Source organism: Eptesicus fuscus, chromosome 9, assembly GCF_027574615.1.
Source record: "Eptesicus fuscus isolate TK198812 chromosome 9, DD_ASM_mEF_20220401, whole genome shotgun sequence".
NCBI lineage: Eukaryota > Metazoa > Chordata > Mammalia > Chiroptera > Vespertilionidae > Eptesicus > Eptesicus fuscus.
This window is the reverse complement of record NC_072481.1, coordinates 11,857,773-11,865,600: the sequence shown is the minus strand read 5'-3', so window position 1 is coordinate 11,865,600 and position 7,828 is coordinate 11,857,773.

Sequence of the window (7,828 nt, the reverse complement as noted above, 5' to 3'; positions counted from 1 at the left end):
GCCTGTCTATTGTCTTTTTGCATCTAGGATAACATACCTTTGAAATATCAGAGTAATCTCCTTTTCCAGACCCTCAGGGCATGACCAGTGCGCCAGAGCAGAGACCACAGACTCGTCCTTGTTAATCTTGTTTCCTGCATACCATCTCCACATGCTGTAAATATTAATTACTAGCTATCCTGTATCCACCAATGTAAAAGAAGTATGTGTCTCTCCATTTTGCTTTTTATCCAATCATAGAGATTCCCTCCCCCGCTTTGCTTCCTCCTGCCTCCTTAGTCTACCACCAATGGATTTCATATAACCCTTCTATATCTCCTCCTTTTATTTCAATGTATGAAATAAGCTGCAGCCCTAGCCAGTTTGGCTCAGTGGATTGAGCGTCGGCCTGTAGACTGAAGGGTCCCGGGTTCTATTCCAGTCAAGGGCACATGCCTGGGTTGTGGGCTCAATCCCCAGTAGGGGATGTGCAGGAGGCAGCTGATCAATGATTCTCTCTCATTATTGATGTTTCTATCTCTCTCTTCCTCTCTGAAATCAATAAAAATATATATTTAAAAAAATAAAATAAAATAAGCTGCAAAACTGCCATTCTCCAGAGCATTTTCTCAATCCATTTTTCTTCCCGGCAATTGTCATTAGTTTGGCTCAAATAAACTCAAAAATTCTAAACGGGTTTGGACATTTCTTATGTGGACACACAGGCACATGGAAATCAGATATTAATTTTCTTTATTGATCTCAGAAAATTACAATTTAAAATGCTCTGTTGAGCCCTAGCCGGTTTGGCTCAGTGGATAGAATGTAGGCCTGTGGACTGAAGGGTCCTGGGTTCAATTCCAGTCAAGTGCATGTACCTCAGTTGCAGGCTCCTCCCCAGCCAGGGCCCTGGTCAGGGCTCATGCAGAAGGCAACCATTTGATGTGTTTCTCTCACATTGATATTTCTCTCTGTCTTTCCCTCTCTCTTCCACTCTCCAAAAAAATCAATGGAAAAATATCCTCGGGTGAGGATTTTAAAAATCCTATATAATCAAGAGCTAATATGCTAGTTAGACCAAACAGCCAAGGACCTTCCAGACAAAGCCGGGACTTCGAGGACCAAGCCCCTTGCACGAATTTCGTGCATCGGGCCTCTAGAAATAAAATAAAATAAAATAAAATAAAATAAAATAAAATAAAATAAAATAAAATAAAATAAAATAAAATAAATAAAATAAAATAAATAAAATAAAATAAAATAAAATGCTCTGTTGAAATTGTCCTTTGGAGAAAGATAACAAAGAGAAGTTAGCAGAAACTTCACAGTCCGGTGACCACAGGCTCACTCCTGGAAACTTAGTTGTGGCAAAGGTCTCATTTAAAGTTTAAATCTATTCATCTGCTCTGTGTTCTTATCACTACAGCTCTTCTCTTTAATGTCTACTGAGAGGGAACAAGAGGTTGTCTGAGATCTTTAGTTTTCAGTACAAAGATTTTCTTTACTCTTCTAAGGAATGTAACATTTTACCAGGAGGCTGGTGATGATGACTTACTCATGAAAGGAACATTGAATGGATTGTTTTGAGTTAAGGAGTGCATTTGTTACCAGCCTTTGGATTTAGTCCCTGAAGGTGCAAATAAACTTGCCAGACCTGTGATTCTTAACTCACCCACCTGTTGTTGTAGTGTACCCCCATCTTACAAAGGACGCCTCAAGAAGTCGAATTATGGAGTCATTTATTAAAAGCCAGCGGCATATGAGGGAGCCATTCAGCACTCCAAACCTCGCAGCCCTGAACAGCTTGCCACATCTGGCTTATATTGGCAGAATATCACAAAGGTATTGATTAGATCTTTGGGTCTGGAATGAGGAACCTGTTTCATGCAGAGCATTTACAGAAGCGAAATTAGGCAAGTTAGTTATCTAAAGTATAGTTTTTGGGGCTACAGATCACTGAATCAACAGAAACATTATCTGGGACCACCGGGACAATTTAGAATAATTGTTCTGTCCAGATTCTGGGACCACTGAGTCAACAGGAATGCACTATCTGTAGCTACTGAGGCAATTTGGGGTCTGTTCGGATTCCGGGACCACTGAGTCAACCGAAACTTGTTATCTGTAGCTACTGAGACAATTTAGGATAATTGAGCTGTCCTGGTTCCCAGAAGAATGTGCTTCAGTGACCAGTGAGATCACAATCAGTGGGATATTCAAACCATCATCAATGAAGTATTGGGATAGCATACATACGTTCAGAAAATCAAAATAACTTTCTATTGTTTTAGCAAACAAATAAGTACAGAAGCCAAACAGCAGTTTCTACCTGAGATGATTGCTACCATACTTCACTGTGAAACCAAAATCTCCAGAGCGATATTACTTAACCCTCCATTGTAGGCTGTGTAGTTTCTTGTTCAACAGGGAGCACTGGACTTCCGGTCAAGATGGCGCTGGACTGGTTCACCTCTGTAGATAAATCTAAATTTCTCTGACGGGTCTGAACCAAGCACAGTACGAGGCTGGATTCTTTGGCAGCCGTATGGGTGGAAAGGGCAAGTTCATTACTACACAGAGATGCTTCCCGGAGGAATTGCTGGGATTCTGTTCTCCCTGCTGGGGCGGAGGTACGGTTTACCATAGAGGAGCACCCAGCCAGTTTTCCTGGGACCTATGGCCCTGACTCCACTTGTGCCCCTCTGTTCTCTGGAAAGGGAACCCCATGGTGGCACCAAGTCTCAGGTCTCAAGAGATGGCCTGAGGCTCTCTGATAACATCTTCTGTCTCTTCAGTGCTGTCCCAAGAAGGGCAAGTTGGGGTATGGTATATGGTTTTCTGCTGAGGTATCTGTTTATACTGAAGACTTAATATTCTATAGGAGAGTGTCACTCATCCCTAGATCATTATTATTATTATTATTTAAATATATATTTTGTTGACTTCAGAGAGGAAGGGAGAGGGAGAGAGAGAGATAGAAACATCTATGATGAGAGAGAATCATTGACCGGCTGCCTCCTGCATGCCCCCCACTGGGGACAGAGCTTGCAACCCGGGCATGTGCCCTCGACTGGAATCGAACCCGGGATCCTTCAGTCCCCAGGTCGATGCTCTATCTACTGAGCCAAACCAGCTAGGGCCCTAGGCCCCAGTGGTCGGCAAACTCATTAGTCAACAGAGCCAAATATCAACAGTACAACGATTGAAATTTCTTTTGAGAGCCACATTTTTTAAACTTAAACTTCTTCTAACGCCACTTCTTCAAAATAGACTCGCCCAGGCCGTGGTATTCTGTGGAAGAGCCACACTCAAGGGGCCAAAGAGCCGCATGTGGCTCTCGAGCCGCAGTTTGCTGACCACGGGACTAGACCATTATTAAACATCCCCAGGTACCAGGCAGGCTTTGATAGGCTCAGCCACAAGAATTAGAGAATGGAGGGGGGTTGCTGGCGAGACCACAGGGGTCTCCCTGCTCTACACTCTGCTCTGTGGGCACCCTTCTGTCTTCATTGTACCTTCCTTTACTTTCCAGGCAGCGAGACTGTGTAGTTTTCATAAAATACATAAGAAGCATCACTTAACCTTCCCCAAAGGATACGGTGTGTGGGGGGGTGGGGGAGTGGGGGGGAAGCTGATGCTAATGTAAAAATGGAAAAAGACAAGGAAAAAACCCACACCCGCCAAGGGCATTTTGACCTTCTCGTCTGGCACCGTTTCAATACCCTTTGTCTCCTCCTGGCAGGAGACAGACAAATTTTCCCAGGGCAGCAACATCCTTTATCCACAGCCCATTTCAGACACGCTATCTCTGAATTGCCAGCAGAGGTGGAAGGAGATTTTGCTAAAACTGTTGACAATGCAAAGCCGCCGCCAGATGAAAATCCGACTGCTTGAAAGGCCGGGAGCCGTGTTTGGAGGTTCCAATCAGACAACAGGGGGCAAAGTGTGAGATTTCACGGGACGAACTGCCTCTGTTTTGCCGGGAGAAGATGGATGAAAACGTGCTGGTGGTGGATTAGGGCGATTGTTGTTGAGAAATTCAGTCTGTGGTTCCATCGGCTGCCCTGCAGCGATTATTCGAAGTAAAAATAGGGTTCTGTGATCTGCTGCCTAAAGTCCGTCACAGGCTCTTTGCCCCTGCCAGTGCCCGCAGGGTGAAGACTGAGCTCCTTAGCTTGGCACAGAAGGTCCTTTACTACTTGGCCCTGGCATCTTTCTTGCTGTCTGTCTCCCCTGCCTTTATGGTCCAGCAATGCTGAATTCCTGGCAGTCTTCCCAAGCATCACACTGACACCCTGTCTTTCTTTGCCTCGCTTTTCCCTTGCTTGTCCACAAGTAACTAATGTTGTTAATATTTTGTGCCATCTTAATTTCTCTGGGTTATATATGAGAGATAGATAACTTTTGACTTAGAATGTCAGACACCACTATCCCAAATGCTGGAAGCAGCTCACAATTCAAAGGAAAATCTTTGAAAACTTGGTCTATTGATAGTGTTGAGAAATGAGCAGAGCACGTGGGAAGATGACTCATTCTGTCTTGATTTACCTCTTAAAAGAATCTTTTAAAAAATATATCATTATTTCAGAGAAGAAGGGAGAGGGAGAGATAGAAACATCAATGATGAGAGAGAATCATTGATTGGCTGCCTCCTGCACATCTCCCACTAGGGATTGAGCCTGAAACCCACGCATGTGCCCCTGACTGGAATCGAACCCAGGACCCTTCAGTCCTCAGGCTGACACTCTATCCACTGAGCCAAACTAGCCAGAGCAAGGATCCTTATCCATACTTGAGGTCACCTCCTCCAGGAAGCCTTCTTTACCCTTTCCTAGATCGAGCGAGATGTTCCTTCTCTGGTTCCCTTTCTAAAGTGTGGGTTCTGTAAGGACAGGGACAGTGATTTTTAAACCTTTGATCCCCCAGCTCCCAGCACAGGGCCTTCTGAGTCCCTAATCCTTGCTGGGAGCCATCTGGGAACACAAGCCCTCAGTGGGCAGGCTCACTCCTAAGGAGGAGGAGAGAGAAAGGGGATGGGCTAGCCTTTTGAACTCCCAGTCACCAGACTCACACCTCCTTTCCGACAGTGGGACAGAAGGAAAACCATAGGAATGTTGAGTAGCTCACCCCCCACCCTCAACAGAAGCACCCACTGCATTTGTGCTCTGGAATTCACCCTATTATTGATAAATGAATTTCCTTTCTAGGACTTCTTTCTTTGTGTTCCCTTTTTGTGTGTGGGGGGTTTTTTTAGATTAAAAAGTCCTTCAAATAAAAGGTTTAAAAAACACTATATATATATATATACACACACACACACACACATACACATACTAGAGGCCCAGTGCACGAAATTCGTGCACGGGTAGGGTTCCTAGAGGCTGCAGCTGCTGGCCGAGACCTCCCTTCCCCCTGCCCCTCCCCAGCTGCCTGCTGCTGGCCTGGGCCTTTCTTCCCGTGGTTGGCTGGCTGCCCGCCCCACCCCCCCTCCCGCAGTTCAAACTCCCGGTCGAGGGGACAATTGGCATATTAGGCTTTTATTATATAGGATGCTCATCATGAAAAGCAACCACCTCCTTTTCTTTTCTTTTTTTTAAATATATTTTATTGATTTTTTACAGAGAAGAAGAGAGAGGGATAGAGTTAGAAACATCGATGAGAGAGAAACATCTATCAGCTGCCTCCTGCACACCCCCCACTGGGGATGTGCCCGCAACCGAGGTACATGCCCTTGACCGGAATCGAACCTGGGACCCTTGAGTCCGCAGGCCAACGCTCTATCCACTGAGCCAAACCGGTTTCGGCAACCACCTCCTTTTCTAACTTCTAAGCTCAGAGGCAAAAATATTTTACTCTTTTAGCTATTTTTTTCCTTCAGATCTCTAATACCTCTTTATTTGGCAGCCTGAGCTATTTAAGGCACAAAGCTGACCACGTCATCCTGCTGCCTGAGACTGATGGCCCGCTTCCCCTAGCCATTCTGCCACGCTTACCTACTCTTCCGTTTTCTTTACTGTTCCTTGCCCATGTGCGTTTTCAATGTTTCCATCTCTAGAGAGCCCAGCCCCTGGTATTCACGCCTTTGTGCAATCCCCTCCCATTGGCTGTGGACTGGACCTTAAGGACTTGCTTCTAAGGAACAGAATTTAGCAAAAGTTATGGGCTGTCACCTGCATGGTTAGGTTGCAAAAAGACAATGTGGGCTTCTGTCTTGCTCACCCTTTCTCACTCTCCTGCTCGCTTCTTCATAGGAAAGCCAGCTGCTATGTGGTAAATTGCCCTGTGGAGAGGCCCACATAGCAAGGAAGTGAATAGCCACAGCAACAGCCCACAGGAACTAAATCCCGCCAACAACCATGAGAGTGAGCTTTGAAGTACATCCTTCCCCAGTCTAACCCTCGGATGAGACAGCAGCCACCAGATGACCCAGCTCTGCCCAGATCCCTGACCTGCACAAACTGTGAGATAATAAATTTCTGTCGTCCCAAGCCGCTAACTTTTGGCATAATTTGTTACACAGCAATAGATAACTAATGTATCATTATGCCATATATATATTTTTTCTGTTCAGTCATAGAGTTTTCAATTCCCCCCACCACCTTAATGTCCCCTTCCCATACCCCTCAAAAACGAACAGACTGGGTATTCCTTCCATGCCTGTTTCTATGCCCATATAATCATGTTCACAATAGTATGTGTGTGGGAGACCTACGGGGCCACCCCTCATTCTTGAACAGTGTCTTCTGGCTTCATATCTGACACAGGCACCCCAAGCACCCAGTGTCGGTCAGAGTTGTGCCCTCTTCCCTGCCAAAAGGAGATCCTAAAGAATCTTGTCGTTTACATAAGCAATTAGCAGCAGCTGGCAAGAGCAGCGGACATCTGCATGCTTCTATTTCTTCCCATGGGAACCTGGGACTCAGCTGTAGGGTCCTAAACCCCACAGAAGGCTCTGAGCAACGGAGCATGTGCTGCTCTGAAATCTTAGGTCTTCAGAGCACGGGGACTGCAAAATAATTTCTTCAATTGATTTTATTGTTGAGAGTATTACAGATGTCCCCCAATTCCTCTCCCCCTTAGCCTCCCTCCTCCCAGCCCCTGCCCCACCCCAGGCCTTGTGCGTATATTTTAAATAAACATCCCAGCCCCTCTCCAGCCAAAGGAGTGTTGTTCTTCCCAGGGACATTAGTCAAACAATTTCTGGCGAATTGCCTTTGGCAGTCTGTTTCCAAGAAGCATATAAGAATGCTGGGCTTAGTCCGTTAGGCAGTCCTCCTTCTTTGCCCCTCCCCAAGCCCTGTTTCCTAACACGGGACCCTGGCTGGAACCTCCCCTCCTCAGGACTGCCCTGCCCCTTCCTAGGCCAGCTCCTCTCCTCCTGCGAGTGCTCCCAGAGCTCGTTCTTCCCCTTGGGTGACGTGAAGTTCTAGAACCATCAGCTCTCAGTTCCCACAGGTACAGCCAGAGCCGTGGAGGGCAGGGGTCTTATCTGTCTCATCATTGCTACCTCCCCAGGTTTGGCCCAAGCCCCAGAACAGAAGGCACTTCATAAATAATTTGCAAATCAATGAATAGATCGGCTATAAAAGACGGCTGCCTGTTTGCAAAAATCAAATCCATGTTCAAAGGACCAAAACGTGTCACCTTTTACAGCTGCCCTGAACCAAGAGCTTCCTGAGGGCCCAACACTGGGCTCTTCTTATGTGCATGATCCCGTTCAACCCGCACAGCAGCTCCATGGAGGGGGGGGGGGGCGTCCCCTCCACTTTAGATGACGACAGCGAGCGAGCGTCAGAGTAATGAAATCACTCGCGCAAAGCCACACGGTTTGGAGGCTGCCCGACTCCAA